Consider the following 23,959-nt stretch of genomic DNA (forward strand, 5'->3'; position numbering starts at 1 on the left):
CTAAAGAGGCAGGGAAAAAAAATCAGGAACAAAAGAAATACATCTTCACAGCAAAAGAAATGAGAAATTGCTGGGATATGTTTTAGATGTTTAGGCACGCTGGTGTTAACAACAACCATTCAAATGCTAATTTGCTCTTGTTCTTCGACATATAGAAAAATCTAATGGCTTTTTCCTCAAAAAAAGAAGAAATTATTTGCCTTCTGTGAAAAACCAAACATCATACCAGTGAAATACATTCGTATTGCTGAAGAAACACCATTCAAACTTGCTGTACTTGAACTGCCCATTGTTACAATTCAGACAATGTACAACAACAAGCACAGCTCAACTTCTAACCATGCCTGCATCACAAGGAATTAAAAGTCAACAGCTCTTCCTATTTCCATAAACTCACCTCCAAAGCCTTCATTTGCAGCTTCTCTGGCAAAAATCTACTAGCATTGGAACAGTCAATTTGTTACAGAGGCATGCAGCTCGTCCTAAAGCCTCGTATTTCGTGAAGGAACTATTCTAAACAAAGACAACATCAAAAGCTACACAAGCATCGCTCACAGCAAGTCCAACTCAGCCCAAGTTTGGGTTCAACATCTGTCTGAACACAGTTATGTCTGAACACAGTAGTGCCTCCCATTTTGGTTCTGTTTTGTGGGATTAAATCCCATCTAATCTCTTTAAGTGACCCTGACTCAGGTTCCAGCTATACTGCTTTACAAATCCAGAGAGAAGGAAAAAAAAGGAAAGAAAGAGAAGGCAGCGCCTTATCCCACCTTTCCATGGCTCTCAGCCCGTCTGTCTTCGCATGATCTGCAAACCACCTGTACTGGATCCAGCCCATTCTGGGGACGGAAATTATCTCCCCGGTAGATGTAGTCTCAGCTGCGCTTTGATTTTTCGGCACGAATGTCTCGAATCTTCCGCTTAAGCCAGACACAGCAACACAAAACTGCAGCCGAGCTCTTTTGTTTTCCCTCTCTCCGGGGCTGAGAGCGGCGCTCCCGGCGCCGCGCTCCCCGCCCCCGCAGCGCCGGAGCGCTCGGCTCCGCCGCACCGAGCCCGGCCCGGCCGCGACCCGCCGAGGGCAGCGCGGGGCCGCTCAGGTGATCTTCCGCCTGAAAACCGACAGGATGCTCGGCGACGGAGCGCAGGGATCCGTGGTGGGATCCAAACTGGCCATTTACATCACAAAGCGCGGAGGGAAATAGGGCTCGGAGGAGATCATCGGGCGTCCTTCTGCTTTCCAGCTCTGCGCTGGCAATCCACACAAGAAGGCACGGCGCAAGGATATGCAATTAAACTTTTCAGTGGCAATAATCATACACAGTTTGGATACCGTGACACTTCTATTCAGGGGCTTATTCCCAAATAAACATAATTTTTATTAGCTGCTACGCTGGTTCTGTATTCCTTTACATATTCTTCCCAGTTGTACATTTTTTAGAATACAATATTTAAATATTTATGCTGAAGCCATATTCAAATTCTCATCAGTAAATGGACCGTACTCAACTAAAAACAATTATTAGTTCCTTACTCATATTATTATATTGCAATCCAAAGTGTCTTTGATGTAAGGGCCATTACATTTAAAACTGACTCTGAATTGCAGGCTATCCAATGGCCCTGCTCTCTGGGATTACCCTGATTAAAGCTACCATACGGTACAGGGCTTTGGAATTTAGGCTCTAGAAGACTGAAATAATTCAGATTCTGTGAGAATCCTAGTTATTGCCAAGTAATAAGAAATGCCCAAATACCATTGCAACAATCAGAATTACTTGCAGACAATATGTTAGAAGAAAATCTTATAGGAAACACACAGTGAGTCTTGATAAAATACTGCATTTAGAACCCCACTTTCCATTAAAAATTTTCTATCATGTTTAATGAGACCACAATTTCACTCAAAATATTGCTTATGCATTCATTATAAAATGGTACCAAACACGAAACACCTGCAAAACTAGGCACAAAGGGTAAAGTAGGCATCCACATTTAATCAGTCCTTCTGAAAAATTAAATATGTAGATATAGTGTATCATCTATTCCAAAAGAAATCTAAACCCATTTTCCTATGTCTGTGTTCTTTAAGACTCATGTTGAAACCAGTAAGCCTACTCATCCATCCATCATCCAACACAGGCACTTTAATACTTCCCAATGTTTCCAGCAATAAAACAAATAACCATTTACTCATCTTGTATTCACTGTGGATCTGTCCACAGACACCTCAGTTCCTCTGCCACTACACACAAACCCAATTTCCACCTTTACTTTCTGTACTATCACTCTTATGATGTAATGTAATTATTTTGGTAAGTACACAAAGGAGCAACCTGTATTTCTTTGAGGATACTGAGGGAAAAGTGTTATATGAGAGATCATGGGTTCACTTCACCATATGATTAGGCTATTAGTATATCAACTGGATTGATAAAAACAACTCTATCTTTCAGAGACTTATGGTTTTTAACCCTGACACGTCCTTTTCAGTAATGCTTTAGTAAGAGTACTTCACATCATTCTTATCATAGCAAAAATTTTTGTGACAGTCCATGAGCTTTTGGCAGAAGCCAAGACTACTGACTCCAAGGGGCTTCTAAAACTAAAATTCCCATGTATATATATATATATATCTGTCACTATTTCAAACCAGTCTTCATGGGGAAAAAAAATCACTGGACATTAGCTTTTCTATATTTCATTTAATTATATAGTGAAAAAAAATGTCAGAAGTGGGACACATCATGCCCAGGTAAGCACATCCTTGTAGAAAGATATCTAACAACTATTGCACACTTAACACTACAAAATGTTTAAGGTGATCCCAATGTTTAAGATGGCCCAATGATGGCCATCGGAACCAACACAAGACAGAACAAAACTACATCTCAGTTGTCTAAGTTTCTGGTTACAAGTGGAATTCTGCAGTTCTTCTGGGCACTCTGTGTAGCCACCAGTAGTTACTCTATTAATAGTTTTTTCCTTTCACCCTCCTGAATCCACAATATTGCAAGCAGAGTAGTGATGTTCCCTGGCTACAATGGGTCAGATACGAGTGAGCCAGCTGAGTAAGCCACCTGGAGAGGCTAGCAGGGCCAGGCAAGCTACATGTCTTCAGAACTCAGAATTGCATTTATATATATTGGTGTTTTCTAGCTTGGATACTGTCAACCTTTTTAGTATTGTTGTAAAGTCAACATAAAACTTGTTTTTAGTAAAAAAATAGGCCTAAACGATCATTGATGAAAAGGCAAGTAGACACAAATTACCCTGCCTGGTACTGAAGAGTAGTTATAATAGTGTGTAAATCATGGGACTGCTCAACAAAATTTCCAATGTAGTCAATTACTAGAATGCAGTTGTGTCATTCTGCACAGGACTCCCACCGAATATGATGAGTTTTTTGATAAGCAAGAAGATCACATCTTATGCACACTTATTACAGTCATCAAAATGCTCACTTTAGCAAAGCTGACTACAGTAGAGCTTTTCAACAATGAAATGCTGTGGTCACCCATCTATTGCAAAGTATGGTTTACAACCCTCAAAAGAAAGTAATTTCATTTCTAAGAAATAGAGCAATGATTTTAGGCTTCCAAAAAAAGCCTTTTATAATGTCTGGGCTGCCATACACATTGACAGGAACAAGACATTCAGATGCTGTAAGTACAGGTCTAATCCACTGGAAGAAATGGAGGCAAATCTTCTATCTAAAGGCTGTATGTATACATGCAAGTAGGTATGCAATTAATGTGTATAGATATGTATACACAATTAATAAAACAATTAATAATAATGTAATAAATATGGATGAAAACCGATCTCAACCATGCAGATAACAATTTTGCTTTGGAAATTGTGTGCAGTAGTATTTATCAAAATAAAAATCAGTAATAAAAGAATTAAAAAATAAAAATCAGTAATAAAATAAAAATCAGTAATATAAATCAATGCAAGCTAATACTTTATTCAGGAAATAAATACAGTTTTTTAAATCATTAAGTTTATCTCCTGAAATCTTTAGAGAGGAATTTGAGAGTTTCCCAGAAGAATCACTGATTTTAAATCATACTTTTAAAAAAATTAGAGCTTTAATTCAAACAACAACACAGACATAATCAAATTATTGAGGCATGACAAAAATAAATTAATGGTCTACTTTGTGAGAGAAGTAGTCTCAATATTTGCAATGTTAATTTCAAAACAGTAAAATAATGCATATATCTACATAAAATAACAATATAAAAATCCCTATTTTAGTTATAATAATATCAGCCTTAAGGCTGGATTTATTCCTAAAAAAGCCATATAAATAGGTTGCATCTTTTTAACAGTTCATTTATATGCAAGTACAAAAGGTATATCCTTAAAAATGAAACTATATTCAATCAGTAAGAAAACAAGTATGTCATGTATTTATGAAGTCTTTTTGAATTTGTGCAGCAAGCAGGCCCAAGTGGCTTCTTTTTCCATTTCTCTTCAGATGCAGAATTGGGAAGTCTATGTTTCAAAATCAGTGCTAAAGGAAGAAAACAGCTATTGACTTGAGATCCCTGTTATCGATGAGTAAAAATATCCAAGTACATACAAGTTACACACCTGATTTATATAATGAGGCAAACCACATAAAAATGACATTTACAGTATTTTAAGTATTTTCCACCCTTAAAAATATTGTAAATTATAATCAAGAAATTCAACAATTTTAAGGTAGATTTGGTTTGGGGTTTGGCTTTACCTACAGTCCTTTGTCATCACAGGTTAAAGATTACAAAAAAGAAAGTGAAGGAAGGGTGAGATAGAGATGTGGTCTGAATCCAGTTACATTATAAATAAGCCTTTTGACATGTGGTCTGTAACTTGTGCTACAGAAAGCCTCTACAGAAGGCCTTTCCATAGAATGAATTAGTTGTTATCTTTGACTTTGAAACAGGCAGAAAGACCTGAGAGGTGATTTGCTACATTAACACAAATATCCTTAGGAATTCATAACCTTTCCTTGTCAAATTATGGGGAGCTACAAGAAGAAATTATGGAAACTTTCCCTTCTTTAAAAAAACAGGTGAAAGATAAAAATAGAAGTAACAAAATTCCTTTAACAGTGAGGAGGAAATTCACCATCAAGTCTGCTGGAACGTCCATGCTTTTTTTTCCCTTGTGTGCATGTTGCACATTGCACAGGATTGCATCCAGATCTTTTTTTATTGTTTGCAGTGAGGAAGACTCCACAACCTCTGTGGGCAATCTGCTCCAGTGTTTGGTCACCTACACAGTGAAGAAGCTTTTCCCTGTGTTCAGGTGGAACTTCCTGTGAATCAGTTTCTGCCCATTGCTCTTTTCCAGTGTCCCAGCACCACCAAAAAGAGCCTGGTCCATCCTGTTGACACCCTCCCTTCAGATACTTACAGACATTCTTAAGGTCCCTTCTCAGTCATCTCTTCTCAAGACTGAACAGACCCAGCTCCCTCAGCTTTTGCTTTCCTTATAAGAGAGATGCTCCAGTCCCCCAGCTGTGTTCACAGAACTGTGCCAAGACTCTCCAGGAGCCCAGACACAGCACACCAGATGCAGCCTCATAAGGGCTCAGTAGAGCAGAAACTTATTCCCTTGTACAAACATTGCACAGGGTTCAGATAAATTCCATAAAATTTAACTTGTGGATGGTTTGGGGAATGGAATGTACAGCTTCCAGTAAAAGTTTAACAAGATTACATTGCCAACCAGTCCTGAAACTTGTATTTCAGAGAAGACTGAGTGTCTTCATCTAACTGCTAAACACAGTAGCCTTAATAACTTCGGCAGAAGCCAGTGGGTAGCGATGGGAAAAAAAGTCCCATAAAAATGCCTGGTTATTTTTTTGAGGATATTAATTTAACTTTCTTGGGATAGTTCAACTGTTTCTCCTTGAGCTTGTATTATTGCCTGTTCAGGCTCATGATGAGAAGGAGAAGATAATTACAGTCCTCTTCAGACAGTGTATTCATTAAGTGTGTTATTTTGGATAAGTAAGTTTTTTAATTGACTTCCAGTGCCTGCCAGTAGGATGGTCTGTGGCAGCATGGCAGCGAGGATCTGTGCCCCCACTGCTTTCCCCTGTTGGAATTCAATACAGTTTAATTGAATTACAATAGAGGTAACCACAAGATGTCAATTACTGGTTTATTCAGGGTTCACTCTTCTTCCAATGGCATTTGATTGACTCACTCTGCACACTTCTCTTATTAGAGGACCTCTTCCCCTCTTCCCATAGAATGAGATGCCACATTCTTTATTAAACAGCAGCATAGTTCACACAACTCTGGTGGCACTGACTGCAAAACTTAAATCTCTACCTGGTCTGAGTTTATAGCATGTCACCTACTTTATATGAAGCTAGAGTTGGAATGTTTTCATTCTCCTATAACTTTGCCCATGTGTTGATAGTTTCCCTCTCTGGAACTGGGAAGATACCATTTTTTGAATTATGCAAAACTATCTTTTGTCAGATAGAAAAAAAATTGTTTGTTTTTTTGAGAAGATAGAATAGTTTAGAAAGAATCTTTCTAGATTTCAAGTGTTTAAGTTATGTGAAAGAATTAAATAAAAATAAATCCTTAACCTATCTTTCTGACTGCTCCCTAGTGCTCTGTCATCCAACTCAAGACCTGAAACCATAAAGATACCAAATGCTTTTGCTAAAAGCACTTAGTATGTTGCAAAGACAATTACCTAAATCTATGAAAACTGGTCAAATATTTTACCAATTCTCCTTTTATGTAAGTGATATCTTGATTAAATACAATTTTATACAAAAATATTATTTTTGCAAGTTTGATTTTTTTCTCTGTTAAATAGCCAAGTGTAATAAGTTTTGTAAAACTTCTTCACAGAGAAAAATAATTTCCTGATCTGTAAATGTCAATTAAGGTGTAAATTTGAAAAATCACTGTGGTTGGATCAAAGTTAATATGACATGACCATGTTTTTACTCAAATGTTATTTCACCATGATTTAAGAAGAGCTAAATTACATTTTAGCAAACATTTTTTAATCCTGTGTGTCACTAGTAGTACGAATGAAGCAGAAATAATAAGAAAATTTAAAGTTGCAGGAGGAATGGATGTAATATTATAAAATACCAAGACTCTTGACTGCGCCTTCTCAAACTAGTATTATTGCACTGTGCTTCCAAGTTATTACCTGCTAGAGATTATTTGCTCAACTGCATGTTTGCTCAATCCTCCTTAGTCCCTGTATATGATACAACCCTCTTCTAAAACAGTTCTCAAAACTTCTATTGCAAATTTTGGATTAAGATAATGCTAATAGCAAATTAAGAAAACAAAATTTTAAAGCATTAAGTCTACTAAATTATTATATTCCTATTAATTGGAACTATAAAAATGTGCTTTATTTATTTAATGCCATGTTAAAATAAAGGAAGTCAAAAAAGAAAGCAAAATACATTTTAGTATTCTGCTTGTATATGCTATATTAAGATAGCTTGTTTAAAATAAGTAAAGTTTTTATGCTATAATACCTTTGAAAAAGAAAATGGAAGGTCTATACTTTTTGCACAAATAGTCCATATCCACAGCTTGATATTTACAGAAAGGGAACACATTCACTCTTGTAACTCCTGATGGTTACTGACCAAAGACTACAATACCCCTCTGAAACAAACAATATTTTACTGGGAAGTAGCTGATTTCAAATTTTATATATGATTGTTCTGGGGAAAATCAACATTTGGAAATTATGACACATTTTTCCTTTCCCTCCCTCCTGTTGTGTTGTATGAGAAGAGGAGGTAAGCATTTTTCATATAATTGCTCTTCCACTCTGAAACTTCAGATATGGGAAAGTCATTGGGGCTTTTGTAGGCTAGGAGTTTCAATTGAAATTCTGGATTTTTTGTTTTCTATTAACAAAGACAATCATTAAATTACTCAGAATAATTATATTAAAAAATTATCTATATGTAGGTATGAGGTATGATAGCTACAATTTTAATTGTACTTTCAGTATTTTAACTAGGTACAATAATATTTTCTCATTTATATGAATCTGCTATTATTGTTTTTAATAGTATCCACCTCTGTATTCATGCAGTGTTTTAAATGTTATGTTTGTATGTTATGTGCATTTTAGAAGTCCAAAGAATTGTATCACTTGATTCTTATATGCACACATAAAACTGATAGTTCTGTATTGAAATCAATTATTGGACAAGTCTGTAAGAGGCTTTTCTGGTACCATTTTGATTGTTTTTCTTTCCAGAAAATTTTGCCTAAATAAAGAAAAAAAGCCTCATATTCATAGTGTACATAGTAATATTCCATCTAGTCATTAATAGTCAAAGACTCACACAGTGGCACATCTGACATAGGCAGCTGAGTTGGGAATTGAAACCATAATAATTAACAATAGATTTCCTGATCTCACCATGACAAGTAAATGAAACACTCTGTGGTGTGCTTGCCCACTGGAAGAGGGAATTAACTCAGTATGAAAAGCAGAATGGAAGCATATCTCTGATTAGATCTAATGCACAAGGAATGCAACAATGGGAAGCTTGTGTCAGCAGAACACATCAAAGTCTTTTCTAAATATTGTGCATGAGTATGCAAAAACATGCACATTCCCCATAAGAACCATAGTGAAATGCACAGGATGTACAAAACAATCCCTACTGCAATAAGTAAATAAATAAATAAACAAATAAACAAACAAACAAATAAATAAATAAATAAGTTAATTAATTAATTAATTAATTGATTAATGTTCTTATTTAAGCAAACATATTAATCCAACATTTAAATTTATTCATTAATTTTGGCAGCATTCACTTCAGATTTCTTATTGAAACGACCCCTCTTCCTGTTCCTCCTGATTAACCCGGCGGCTCTCAGAGTTCAGGACCCTGGAGAGCAGCAGACACAGAAACAGACTCAGCCCTGCCCTCTCATTATATTCTCTCATTCTGCATCTCCTATGACTGCTCCATATTTCCCTTCCTCTTCCTCAAATTGTATTCTTCTTTTATAGTGACATTTACTGTCGCAGCAACTTTCTTCTCTAAAGCAAAATTTTCTCCCTTTCATTCTTCAAAGTGTGTTGGTCTCTGTTTGCTTGTTTGCTTGTTTTGTTTTTGTTTTTGTAAGGCTGCCTTATCTTTAATGTTGACAATATAATTATGGGACATTTGATATAATTATTTTATCAAGCATTATAGTTTTTTTGTTTTAATATGTACCTGGCTGGATACACTGCTTTCTTTCACACTGTTTATTGTTAGAAAATTTATTTTAGAAATCCTGAATCAGAAATTACTGTTTGTAGTCATAAAAAGTAGTTCATTACAGCCATAACAATGCAGTTGTAGTAACTAATCTTGCATTTATTAAACACATTTTAATATTTCAGATTCTTGTCAAATCTCAAAAGAATAGCTAAAATTTGAAATTATAACTAAAAAACTGATTCTGTAAAAATTTACAAGGGTGAATAGGCCCAATCCATTCACTGCACCTATTCACCTGCACAAAGCCACATGGTATATCCTTGCAGAACTGTTCCTAAATGGTCTAATTAAGCCTCAGAGTTTAATTAACTCTCAGTGAGATATAAATCAAGAGTGATTCCCAAAAGTCAGTACAGACTCGCTGGTGTAACTCAGCAATTTTTTTTTATATTTTGGTTTCTTAAGGAGAACCAAGTTTCTCTAGTAGCATTATGAGAGGGAGGCAAGAAGGAAGGAAAGGAGAATGTGGGTATGGCATATACAGAATGAATTTTTCTGAGTGTCCTTCTCCCCAACTATGCTGGAGCACAATGGACAATTTCAAATTATTTTTATAATGCAATAGTCTTATTCAACCTATCAAGCTTTTAGAATTTTTGTGAAGATAAAAAGGGGTAGGGGGAATTAGGAAGGCCTGAATAATGAGCACATTATGGAGATCAACCACAAGATTCATAAGAGAGCCTTTTTGTGGATTTGGCATCATGGAAGCATTATTTCTTTCTAAAAGCCATGAGAGCTCAGAAAATATATTTCACATCTCTCTTTCAATATATGGCTTTGTAGGTTTACTCTGCTATATGGAATTCAGAGTGCATCCTCAGCACTGGCCCCTCCATCAGAAGAAGAAATATCCTTTCTTCCTTCACAATAAACAAAGAACTCATGCAATGTGATTTGGAAGATTCAGACATATGAAAAAAAGAAATCCTCAGAACAAAACAGCCAAACCATTGACATGCTGTGATGGACTGTTTATAGTGGCTCCAAGGCACCTTTTGCCAAAGATCCACATTCAGTCAAAGCACTTATTAATACGAAGTAGGAAAATCAGGTGATATAAATTTAGTGGGAGGTCTGAAGAGTAAACTCCACATATTTACAAGAAAAAAGACTTTAGCAAAGAGTAAGTCAAAGGTACCTACAAATGCAGTCATATTCAAACACCATCAATGAATCATAGCCCTGCTCTGGATCACTCAGAACTCAATTTGGCTAACATGTAGGTCATTACATAAACTGGCAACTGAGGATAAAAACCAGTGTGTCTGGCAGACTAACTTTATAAGTTTTTATAAGAATTTTAGACTCTATGAAGCTCACTGGGCTGAAGAAGCTCTTTCTTCAGCACAAAATCACAGGTCCTACATGTAGTGAAAGAGGAGGGCAAACCATCCTCATTGCAAGGCAGGATCTGTTATTATTACTGACACCCCATGCCTTCAAATTCAAAAGCAGAGCAAATAATGCCACACTCTCTAGGCACTGACTGAATGTCAAATGGAAACCAAAAATAGTACAGCATGCTCCTAATAAATAATATTTTACTTCTATATGTCTTTTTTTTTTTTTATCCTAGCACAAATAAAAATCTTTTCTCTAGAAGAATCTTTGATAATTAGACTCTGATGGAAATCGCAACTTTTTTAACCTCCTAAAGAAGTTTTTCTTTTTCTAAAAGCATTCTGGATTGAAGAAGCCCTACATTTGGCAAAAGAAAGTTGGCAAGTAAAGATTTTATAGGAAATGTGTGAATTCAAATGTGAGCTGAAAGTTAGAACTGGCTAACTGGTAGTGGCTATTATCAATAGGAATTCCTAATGTACAACTACAGAAAATTAAGGTTTCCTATGTCTTATATCCTATGCAGTGGGAACATTAGTAACAGCTAAATACTGAAGAACAAATGCAGTTGCTATATGTGAAAGTCAAAAAGAAATACTAAACATCCAATCTTTAACGACACTTTAGGTGGAAATGTTATGATTTACAGCTGTGAGTTGGCATCCAAAGCACACAGGTTACAGTCTCCTTAGAAGGTAGGTAGCTGCAACTACTCCTTTTCCAGAGTGTCAGGCCTGTATCCAGTTGTCAGAATGAACACCAAGAGCCTAATCTTACTTTTCTTCTACTGTATTTATTGTATTCTATGGAACACCTTCACATAATGAGAAACCAATTTTTGACATATATGTCAAGATTTCTGATATCACAGTTTACCTCACTGTTCTCCACTGACAAAAAAAAAAAAAATTCTTGTGAAAAAAGATCACACATACCAAAATTCAGTGCATATTCATTCAACCCTTTAAGAACAAACTTTTGAGTATTGTCAAAATCTTGTAGCCTAGCGAGAAAAAATACAAACAGAATACAGTATTGCAAATATCTCTGTCTCACCACTCCATTAAAATATGATACAGAAGGATTTTTCATTTCATCGAAAGAGTAGAACAGCAGCAATTTATATATGGCTACTCCAAAATGAGAGCTGAAATTTGACAAGTTATAGATCTTTACTGCAGGTCTCATCTTCCCCACAGGAGTCATAAGAGGACTTGTGGATTTTTTGCCTTGCATCTGATTCCAGTGATGGCACAGGCAACAATTTTCATATATACAATATTAAGGGTATTTATATATATATTTATATATATATATATATATATATATATATATATATAAAAAGAAGAATTCATCAGTATTGGGATGTACTGCAGATGCTACATTGAGCTTTGGAATTTTTTTTTGCTATTGAACTTTTTCACATCATAACATATTCTATTTCACAGGTAGTGCTAGATAAGGAAGAGTTCCTTAATTAAGAAAAAGATCTTATTGCCAGTAGCACAGGCTACTGAGTGTTACTGGAATTTCATCACAACAGCAAAAACAGATGACTGGAATGGGGAGAACTCATTTCTTTTAAACCAGGTTCCAGTCAGATAAAGTGTATTCTGAATTGAAAACTAGATAATGAATGTCTGGATTGCTTCTTTCCTCTCTTTTAGAAGTAGAGCAGGATGTATCAGGAGGAAATTCCTTCCTATTAAGGGCATGGTTATCTATGCATGCCATCTATGCATCTCCTTTCACGAGCTATATATTCCAGAGTGAAGGAAGAGAATAGTCAGAGATGAGTGATGAGCTGGACCATCACTTCTAGGAGTAGTGACAGAAAATATGCTTTTTGAAAATTATGTCCTTTTTGAAAGTCCTTTTTGAAAACTATGGATCTGTACATAGCAAATATGCACATCTCATGGTTCTGTGGCTAGGATTTTCAAAGAATACCTGTATCCCACTGAAGAGCAATGGAAAATCCATGAGATAAATCATAAGAAAGAAGCTCTTCAATTGTATATTAAGAGTAAAAAATCATGTTATATAATTCTTGCTTACATTCTGGATGGGTTCTTTTCACTTTCTTTTGTTGGAAACCTACTTTCCTTGAAATCTGATCACCATGCATGCTTCTATATAAAATGTATTTATATTAATAATTTAATGATAGCTGAGCCACACAAGGTCATTTGTGTTCTGTGAGGTAGAGGTTATTTTACTAGATTTATAAATGAAGGAATAAAAGAAGCATGACATGACTCAGTAAAAAGGCTTTTTTACTTTAGGACTTAAATATTCTAATCAATAACACTGTGGAATTGTTGTTCCCTGAGGAAAGAAACAAATTAATAAATGTATTTAATTGGCATAATAATTCCTCAGATTGTTCCAATTTCAAGACAGAGTTTTTTTGGCATAATTGTTCTTTCTTGTTTTCATTCTCTGACCTTAATGTCCATCATTTTCCCTTTCTGGAGTATTAACAATAGATTAATAATTTTGAAAGCCTGCTGAGCTAACAGTGGTGGTGGTGGTGACAGCAGATTTTGGTATTTCCTCAGAACACTGAATTGTGCAGTTAGTTAAACTGATGTGAGGGATGATAAAATAATGGTCTGTAGTCTATTGTAGTTTCTGATATCTATACCCTCTTTAAAAGGAAAGAGAAATAAAAAAACATATTCCAGTGACAGAATTCACAGAAGAGTCTCAGGAAATGTCTCAAGAAATAGTTAAAAGTCTGTGTAAACAACAACAGTCTATCAAGTAAGATGATAATATCTTTAGATATCCAAATGCCAGAGCAGAACACCTAAGCCCCAACAGTCCAAACCCTGAAATACTGACAGCATAAAAAAGACACCCCCTCCTCCCATCAAATGAATTCAGATGCTGGGATTGCAATTACTAATTCCAAAATTAAAAAATATGAAATGAAGTAGACATTTGGGCCTTGGTTAGGAAAAGTACAACAGAAAAGACACCAGTACTAGGTATGCCTGAAAATAACACAGCTGACATAATTACAGCAGAAAAAAATTTAAAGAAATAAAATCTCACATACCATGGAACTAATGCTCCAGCAAGTATGAGATCGATGGATTATATGGCTTTTGAATGCTTTCATTTACAGTTAAATCCAAACTGAAACACCAGTGCATTAAAGACAGAAAAATCTGAAGGTCAGCATTTTTTTCAATGAACAAAGTATTAAAAGTACTCTTTAAGTGAGCACTTCTTTTGTTATATAAAACCCTGTTCACTGAACCGATTTCCTATTAGTAGACTGAACCATGGATTAGGTACATTTGATTTGAAGAATGTCACTAATGAAACAAATCATTAGGAAAGGAAAGAGAATTTTAAAGTGTGCTTAGCACTCTGCAGTGACAAGGTCTGCAGCCCGGCAAAGGTCCAAGTGACAAGGTTTTGCAGAGTAGGGTGGAAACTCAATGGAAAGAAATAAGGGAAAAATATGAGTGTATAAAAAGGGATGTATGATGTGGCTTTAGAAAGCTGAACTTCCTTAAAGAGTTACTTGGAACTGATGTAGTTGATGAAATATAAACATCAACAACCATTATAGTCTAGTGCAAGTGAAACATTTGTAGTACAAAGTTATAAAGAAGTGTGGCTCTAGTTGAAGTTGGTCTGGGTTAATGGATGTTGTATTTTCTTACAATTTGTATCAAACACTTGCTAGTCAGAGTTCCTGGCTTGCACCAATAATGTTATAATTAAAATGGTGTCATTTTAAGCAAGTCATGACTGCAATGCCTCAGTTTACCTGCTTATGAAACCAGAATGGCCTTTAACAGTGCTGCGGGGCTTAATTATTCTCATAAGGTACAGGGGATAATTGTGGGAGACTTGTGCATATGAATTTCTATGAGTACAACCTCTGTATCAACAGTTCTTTGACTAATAAAAAACATGTAATCTGCAGGATTGGAGGTGTAAAGATGGAGCTTTTTTTCCATCATTGTATAGTAAATTACACTTAATTAGAAAAAGGAAAACTAAGATAAAATAGGACAAGTTTATAATTGTGCCGAGAATCCAACACTCATCATCCCATATGTAGAAATCGATAACATTTTAGGACATTTTTATGATATTTGTTTGGAAGATAGTCAAGGTTATGCATCAAAATCTAAAAGTCCATAGTTCATAATCATGCCAGACACAAACCATGACTAGATCCATGTTCCTATGCCAAATGACAGCTTTAATTATGGCATTTACATTATCATCAGGACAAAATAGTTCAGCAAACTATTTCAGTATCTACTACAAAAACTTCAAAATATTATTAGATATATCCTTATCTCAGGATTCTCAGAACCTTTCTAAATGCCCTTGCCTCTTCAGATAGTGAAAAATTTGCATGTGTGGTGCCTTTGAGTTACCAAATAGTTCTATTATCTTTCTTTTAATTTTTTTTCTTTTAGTTTGGGTTAATTTGTGAGGTTTCTTTTGTGGGGTTTATTTGGTTGTGTTTTTCTTTGTTTTGTTGCTGGTGCTGAAGGAGGATTCTATGTTTTCTTTAGTCTTTCAATCTTAAGACAATATTCCTGCATGGCAGAAATCAGATATAAATCTATATCCTCCCACATTAAGAAATTACATTCTCTGATAAAAAAAAATTGTTAACACACATTTATGACTCTCCTTAGTATCTCTTACAGAGCATCACTTTAGAAAAATTAAGCCTTCTGAAAAGCATAAAATAAAGAATTACAGTACATGACAGCTCAGTCTAACTCACTCCAATTTTACCTCTGCAAAAGCCACTGGGAATATCTGTGACAGCCCATCTCCAAAGGCGGTGCATGTAAGGGCAGAGTGGTAAATTATAGAATGAGTTAAAAGGAAGAAAAAGTGTTTCTGTGAAGTAAGCAAAGTGCTTTTTCCATGATTCTTCTATATTATCTGCAAAATCAGAATGTAAATTATATATGGCAGGCCATGGATTAGCAAGGGCAGAGATAAGGTTAATTTTATATTTCCTCATTTCCCACAGTTTAAATTTGACAGTTCCAAGCAGTAGTGGTTAGTTTGTGAATAAGGCTACAGAAGGAAATATATAGATGTGTAGGTAACTCATATATTTCAATTAATACACTGGACTACTTTTCATAAACATTAATTTTGTTTTTGTGAAGATGTGTGAATGCTAAAATATAAAAGCAAATCCATTTTTATACAAGATATGAAGTTGAAAAAGGTGGATATAGGTGTTGCAGAAGTTGAAAGCTGAGTAAGTGTTGCAATTAGGCAGAATTAGGTTTTTTTCCACTCCTGACTACAGCAGAAGAGTAATCATTGTTCCCATTATTCCTATAATTCCCATTGCTGGAGTTACTAAGATTCTAAGAGAGATGGATTGTTAGTTTTTCTCAAACCTAAATAGCATCAGTCTCTGTGTGTTACACTGCTTCTTAGCACAAAAAAGAAGGCAGATGTTTTACAGATCTCTACTTTTGAAAGAATATTTATACAGGGCCAAAATTTCCTGACCTCAGGCTCCTTGCAGGGGGTTTTTAATGATCAGCATGAAGCCTGAATGGTGAAGGAGTGTGCTGGGCTGCTGGCTCTTTGTGAAAGAACGTGCCTGGTCCCTGAACATGGAAAAATGAACTGCTTATTATTTAAGTAAGAATCTGAGCTGGATGTTATGGAGCAGTGAAATATATAAATATTACTTGATTTCCCCCCGATGCTTGTGTTCATGACTGAAATGCTTAGTTTCTTTTTATATGATTTTATATGCCTGCCCTTGTCCATTCCTAAATCACTGAACTTGCTTTTAAATTGCAGGTAAAAAAAAAAACAAACGCAACCAATAAAAAAATAAGTCATGAGACATAATATAGACACATGTTGGAAAAGAAAATCCTGGACAAAGTTTTAAATAAATGGTCAAAATGTATAGCATTTACATAGCAAAAAAGTCCTATATTTTTTTGAGAGCTATCTCAAAATGCTTCATCCTATTAGTTTTTTTACCTAAGGACACATAGTTCAGAAGTACCAAATTCTTGAAAAAGAGATAAAAACGACAGAAAAATATATTGGAGGGGCAGATGTGTTCTCACTATTGTCAGTTTCAGCTGTCATGAAAGGAAATGGTGCAGCCTCAGAAGAAGGAAGTTTTTCTAAGAAAATTGTTTTTACCATAATAAAAACCAGTTAAGGGTTTTTCTTTTAGAAAGTTAGGTCTGAATTCACTCCCAGCTTTAGCTGGATTTGGGGATATAATTTTTTTAGAAGAAATAACATTGTGTAAATTGAAACATGAGATCTATGCTTTAAAACCCATTCATCTCAAGATGGAAAACAGCAAATCATTATGGGCTTTCTGAATTAAAGACAAAATTAGATGACTATACACACTTAAGAAAGAGCATAGTATTGGAAGAAGTACCTAGTCCACAGGAATTTTAGAAGAAGAAATTAAAGTATTTGAGTTTATCTGAAGAGATCTTCAATCATAGTATTTGAGTTGCTATATTCAGCAAACTGCAAGTTGATTTGAAATGGAAATATATATCTTTAGAGTAAAAGGATTGTGCAGATGGTCTTGGATGACTGAGAAACAAAACGAGTACTAGCACAAAATGAGCACAAACTGTTCATTTTATGAGTTGTCATGGAGAGAATTATGAATGGAAAATATTCTTACACACTAATGAAGGCAGGAGAGCCCTGAAAGCTGCATTAATTATACTGTAACTGCATTACTTCAGTATGGACAATTTGTTGTACAGTATTTCTTATTTCAAGTGCTGACAAACTACTGTGTAAAATTTCATGCAAACACATCAGTTTTCTGAAGAGCAAAACAAAACTTTTAGATTTGAAGGAAGAAACTGGCTATATGGAAAAAAGTTTGCTCATTCAGCAAAAGTGAACACGCCTGAGAAAATGTAAGAAAGGAAAGGAGTGCATTGAATTTTCATTCTAGGGCAAGAGACTAAAGGACAAACAGAAATCTCTGTGTTTTCTTCTGTAAAGACAGAGGTGGATAGGTGATGCAGAGTAAGTTAACAAATACAAGTATTGATAAGAATGACCAACTGATTGTAGCTTGGGATCTTAGGTGAACTAGCAGTTCAGGTATGGTATCAGTATATTACTGATTGATAAGTGATTGATTCAGTAATTGAATAAGTTGCTAAAGATATTATAAAGCAAATTTATTCATTTAATAGTTTATCTGGTAAAAAGGAATATTGTCAAGCAATATAATGTGTCACATTTCCAAATTTATCACTAGATGTCTTGCAGTAGATTGATTACTTGGGAATTTTCTAATTTCTTCCATAACTAGGAAGGAAAATGCCACAGGAAACCAGCCTTTGAACTTACCTACTCACTGCAACAAAAAGTGAAAAATTACCTATTTAAGTACTTGAGATACCATTTAAAATCAGGCACCTTCAAGATCCATTAAGACCAGTAGGAACAAATGATGTAAAATTGAATGTAGCAGCTTATGTTTGAGACAATGTTGAAGTTAAGGAAAAAAAACAAAAAAAAACAACAAAAACAAACAAACCCAAACCAACATTGCATTTCCATCACCAACTGTGAGTACCAAAATACCAAAATCACACTTTTACTGGTCTTGTACATCTTAAGATGTTCCTGGCCTTCTGTCACTGTGCTGGAGGGGCAGCAGGAGCACAGGAAAAAAAAGCCTTATTCTCATTTGATAACAAAAATCCTCCAGTTGGGATAATGCTGGTTCCAGAGGCAGTTCCCACATATAAGGTAGTTTACAGATTTTGGGATAATCCTGTTTAAAGCAAATTCCTTTCAGATTGCAGCCTATAGTCATAATTTGATTGGTTTTTCTTTGATGAAAGAAAAACTCAGCATTTACTTTAATGATACTGCCATCAAGAGTGCTGTAGAACCAGGTGTATATATTGGGGACATGCACTTTTTCTTTAATAGAATCAATACACTGAGTGGTTTTGTGCTTCAAAACTAGTGCAACATATAGTGTTGCTTCTGAATAAGGAAGAATGCTTGATTTTCTAACTCTCCAATCACCTCAAGAAGCAGCTTATTTCTCTAGCTAAACTTGAATAAAGTAATACACATAATAAACTTAAAAGTCATGCCCCATGATTATCTTTCTGCATAATTTTCTTCAGCTATTTTATTCAGTCTGAATGGTATTCAGTATTTGCTTTCTTTCCCACCCTGTATATGAGAGGTTGTTATTTATAGTGTCTGCATCAAAAGAGAAATGAGAATTCTTAGATGCATACCTGTAGTACACAGACAATACGGCATGAATTTGACCTCAGTATATGTAAAACCTTTCTTGTTCACTAATAAACTTTTTTTTATTTCTTTGTCAGTCTGTAGTTTTCATGGCAAGTAGCCAGCCAGTAAGAAGCAGTGGGTTTTACTGGTGAAACCCATCAGGATTATGTGTTTTATTTGTGTTTTGCAAATGCAAAATATTTTAAATGGTTGTATATTCAAATGCAAAAATATAACTATTTGTGAGATTACTAAAGGACTGATTTTGAAAGTTCTCCTTGACTATATTTCAAACCACAAAATTATTTCTCCTTTCTGTAGTTTTGAGGTTTTTTTGCATTAATCATTTTTTTACATAAAATTTCCAATATTTTTTTAAATGAAGTGCTTTAAAACCTACTTGCTTATATTAAATTGCCAGTCTACGTAGGTCACCCTGGATTTGTGGCTCATTGGAGGAAGGAAGTAGGTGTTTTGGTCTTACATTTGGTTGTTTTTTTGAAACTCAAAGGGTCTAAGAGTGAGGTTCTCTCACCCACTGATCAAGGTCTCTTCAGCTGTTTTCTGAAGAGTTGAGCAATAATGCTTTTCACTGACCTTAGCTAATACTTTGGATGATCAGTTTTGGTTTACAAAAGCAAAATTAAGTATTCACTACCTTTTTGTTTCTTTGTTTGTTTTGTTTCTTTTTGCAAATGTGCCTTGTAATTTATGCCATCACATAATGAATAAAACCCAAAAGAGTTGCATGGCTTCTCACAATGCCCCCCCAGACTGCTCTGTCTGGTTGGAGAAGAGCTGCTGGACATAAAATGGAAGTGCACCTCAGCTTCCACACCAAGTCTATAAAGTTCATGATCTCTTCATATTGCCAATCCACATGTCAGTCTTGCATGATTTTAATTTAAGAGCAATAACTGAGCATAAAGAATTGAGATTTAATTTTTGCTCTTTGTTAACAAATGTAGAAGTCTCCCATTTAAGAAAATTTTACTAGAAAAATAAATGGATAAGGTTTACAGACACTGAAATTCTTTAAAGAAAAAGCAGAGTAATAATAGAACATTACAAGCTCCATCCACATTATTTTCGAATTTTTTTAGGGGACCTGCACTTTATTCAATTGTTTTCATTTACCTAGCTCCAACAAAGTCTGATTTCCAGAATGCAAAGGAATGCCTAAACCCAATATCCCACTACTTAAAATTCTGAGGAATATTTCAGGTAGAAACAACAGAATTCCAATCCCAGCTTTCATACAGAATGTACTACATGAGAGTGGCAAAGTCAAGTAAATTCTGGACATCTCTTTCTCTCCTAGCATGATAGTTCTTACTTTTTGTGATAATTGAGTGTTCTGCTCCTTTTTATTCATGTAACACCACCACGTCTGAGGTCACCTCAAAAACAAAGTATTTTTTCTCCAGGGTACTTAACAAAAAAAATACCAAACAAAACCAAACAAAGGCAAAAACAAAAACATAAAAAAACCACACAACAAAACAAAAACAAAAAACCCACCACACCTCACTTTTATACATAGGTATCTCAATGTTATACTTTGGAATAAAAAAGCTGCAATATTTAGTTTCAAAAAAAGTTGAAAGGAGATGTTTCCCTTCCCTCTCTGTAATTCATCTAAGAACTTAAAGCAAAGATCACATGGAGTTTAATCCCTGAACTGCATTTTCCAGGAAACATACTATTTTTCAGAAAAAAGTCACCAACAGCTAAGCCTATTACTATCACTGCCTTAACATTGCCTTGTGTTATGGATGTGCACATTTAAGTGAAAAAGAAGAAAACAAAAATATTTTGTGCTCTTATTGTTTTATGCCTATACATGGAGATTTTTTGTGTTTTTCTAACTAAGACACAAATTTTAAAAATATATATTTAAATACACATCTACAAATTTTAAAAATGCATGTTTTAAAAATCAGAAACTCTTACATTATAGTATGCAGGAAACTGTAAGCAAAACTTATACCTAACTACTCTGAATTGCTCTCTTTAATCACAGATTTGTTTCACTTTGTTCACAAAATCCATTGTCTCTGAGAAGTGTTCTAATTAACAGCTTAGCCAGAGTCAGAAAATACTTCCCATGCCAGTTGCTTTTCTCTGGAACAAGACAGATAAGGAAATAAATAGGTTTGCCCTTCCAGAAATGCAGTTAACCCTTTTAAGTCAGCTGATACATTCCAAAGCAATTTCCCTTTATATAGTTAGTACTTAATCCAACAACAGAAAAACAAACCAAATTCACTTGAACATTAATATCAATTTACTTCTAGTTACCGTTCTAATTAATCAATCAATCAATCAATCAATCACAAAATTATTTCTAGCCTTGTTTGTAACAAAATATAGATCTAGATACACTACTTCAAAGGGAATATTTCTCTGCTTAGTAAAATTTAAAATTGATATGCAAAAAGTCAAGCTAATGGGAACATTTCAAAGCAGCCCTGTTTCCATGTGAGAAGTGTGACTTTGCCTAAACTGCTCTTCCTTTCAACATTATTGTATAGTGTCAAGTGATTTATACGGTGAAAGATAATTACTCTATAAATACAAGAAAGATAATTTAGGATGTATTTGCAGTACAAAAATTTCTTCTTTGCAACCATCACCACATAGTGGTCTAGTTCCTGAAATCTTGCTCTTTGATTTATTCCTATTGTTTCACATTGAGAAAGGGACAGAGTTTATGTCAGTGCAGAGTAAATTTGCCATGGCTTCTTCCTCTCTCTCTTTCTCCATGCATTGTGCTAGTTCAACATGCTGATTTGTCCCAAAGCTGACCAAGGTGCTTTTACAGGAAAAATCCTGTCCCACAACCAAGTTCCCAAGCTTGCTTACAAACCACATGATCCCTATGCCAGCACAAAGGTGCTCTTTAAGATCTTACTACTCTGAACTTAAGTGTAGGTTGTTCATCTACCCCCAAAAAAGTCCGTTCTGTATTGCACCAGCCTGTCCATAAATTCTGTTTTGAGTTTCACAGACACCTGCTAAGCATGATGCTTTTGTTGCTTTGTTATTACCCTGCAGATTGCAGATTTACCTCAAAGGCTGGGCTTTGGGAGGTTTATTAAAACTTTTTGCACCAGCAGTTCAAGAAGTCTTCAATCCATCCTGCAGTCCATTTCTCTAACCCATACCTGATATCCATGTCCATGAGGATAATATGGGACAAGTGCTAAAGCCTTGCCAAAGTCAAGATGTACATCATCCCCTGCTCTCCTCTCATTCACCATGCTAGTTATTTTACTGCACAAAGGCATGATCAGGCCTGATTTCTGCTTCATAAATTCACATTGATTATTTCCAATCACCTTCTTGTCCTTAGTGCATTTAGTAATGGCTGCCAAGATTTTTCACTCCAACTCCTTCTCAATGACTAAAGTGAGGCAGGCAAGCCTGCAGTTCCCTGGATCCTCCTCCTTTCTATTCTTAGGTATAGGAGTAGTATCTGCCTTTTTCCAGTCCTCAGGAACCTTTCCAACAGCTGTGACCTTTCAAGCAGTGGCCTTGTGGTGACTGGCCAAATCCCTTGGGCAAAAACCTTCAGGGATGCATTCACACTTCTGTGCATCCTATCCTGCCCTACCTGCTTGACTGTTCCCTTATCTAACTTTCTTCCCAAAGGGTTATTATTCCTTTATCCAGACTTTTCCTACTGGCTTCAGGGACCTGGAATTGCTGAAAGCCAGTCTTACCAGTGACGACCAAAGCAAAGAAGACACTGTGCACCTCATCCTTTTCCACATCCTTCATCACCAGGTACTCTGCACAGTTCAGCAGCAGGGACATGTTTGCCCTATTTTTGTTTTTTCTACAGATGTACCTGCAGAAGCCTTTTTATTTGCCATCATATCCCCCACTGGATTCAAATCCAGAAGGGTTTTGACATTTCTAATCCTGTTCTTGCATGTTTGTACAGTGTTTCTATACTCCTCCCAGATCACATGTCCAGTAAATACTGGTTTTGGTGCAAACTAATGTTTCTTGAAGAGTTACAGTTATGTTTTGTGCATATAAACTTTAATTCTATTTAGTACTTTGGTACATTTTTTTTTCCTGATGTTGAAAACACTGTTGTTTTTAAATCCACTCTCTTCAACAGTAATACATTTCTAAAAATAATAATTGAAAAATTAATAACTCATTATAATTACCAAGTTAATTCTGACTACAAAGCAAAATGCTTCATTGGCAAATCATGGTTTTCCTTCATCCAATATAATCATTTGATTAGGCATTCTGTTCCATATTTCCCTAATGGTTTTAATTTTTTCCTCTGGAGACTGAATTTTTAGTCTTGTGTTTCAGATGAATGTCATAGCTGATAAAGAATCAACTTACTTCTAGCTTGTTCACAGATAATGATAATAAAATGGGGAAACATCAAGGATGATTTATTATACCACATCAAGCAGTGAAGGAAAAAAAATGTCAGTTGTGTTTACTCCATTTTATTTAAATGAATGTGATAATATCCTCCTTCTCCATCTTTCCCAAAGATATCTATTTGCATCTGATTTCCCAGCAATACTACATGATATAAAGGAAAAAAAGACATTTCTGAAAGCATATTTGGTAGAGTGAGTATGCACTGGTGTTTGCAACTTAACTGTCTTAAACCCCTTGCTTGCGATATTTCTAGATACCGTTGATACTCCTCTTTAAGCACCTTTTAAAATGTAATGTACATTGTTAGAAGAAATTAAATAGCTGGGACTGATAAGCAGTAGCAGCATGTGTCAGCAGGAGAGATGTAACTCTGCCCTGTCTGGTGCATTGCTTTGGGTACCAACTTCTGCTGTGATTCTCCATGGTTTCCACAGCAAATGTGTTCAGGATTTTCTCTGACTCCAGTATAAAGTGTCTGCATCCACAATTTTTCTCCCCGTGTTTGTGCAATCCTCTGCTGGACTGACTGATACCGGCTAATGGTCTAGTTGTAGCACAGAAAGGGAATAGGATCCAGATGCCTTTCTCATACCTGCAACATCTCTGTAGGTTTTGGAATAGTTTTTATAA

General features: G+C 35.3%; 1 protein-coding gene across 23 annotated transcripts in view; it reads right to left on the bottom strand.

Annotated features, from left to right (window-relative positions):
• Positions 1–23,959, bottom strand: part of MAGI2 (membrane associated guanylate kinase, WW and PDZ domain containing 2) — a 696,944-nt gene that overhangs the window by 379,633 nt on the left and 293,352 nt on the right. For 2 of the 23 annotated variants that reach the window (XM_085569314.1, XM_077783656.2), the window contains exon 1: positions 771–11,924. The exons of the other annotated variants lie outside the window; for them this stretch is intronic. The gene's annotated coding sequence lies outside the window, so the exon portion shown is untranslated. Of the gene's footprint in view, positions 1–770; positions 11,925–23,959 lie in introns of those variants that run through there. 23 annotated transcript variants of the gene reach the window in all.

Source organism: Lonchura striata, chromosome 1A (genome assembly GCF_050655825.1).
Source record: "Lonchura striata isolate lonStrDom1 chromosome 1A, ASM5065582v1, whole genome shotgun sequence".
Taxonomy (NCBI): domain Eukaryota; kingdom Metazoa; phylum Chordata; class Aves; order Passeriformes; family Estrildidae; genus Lonchura; species Lonchura striata.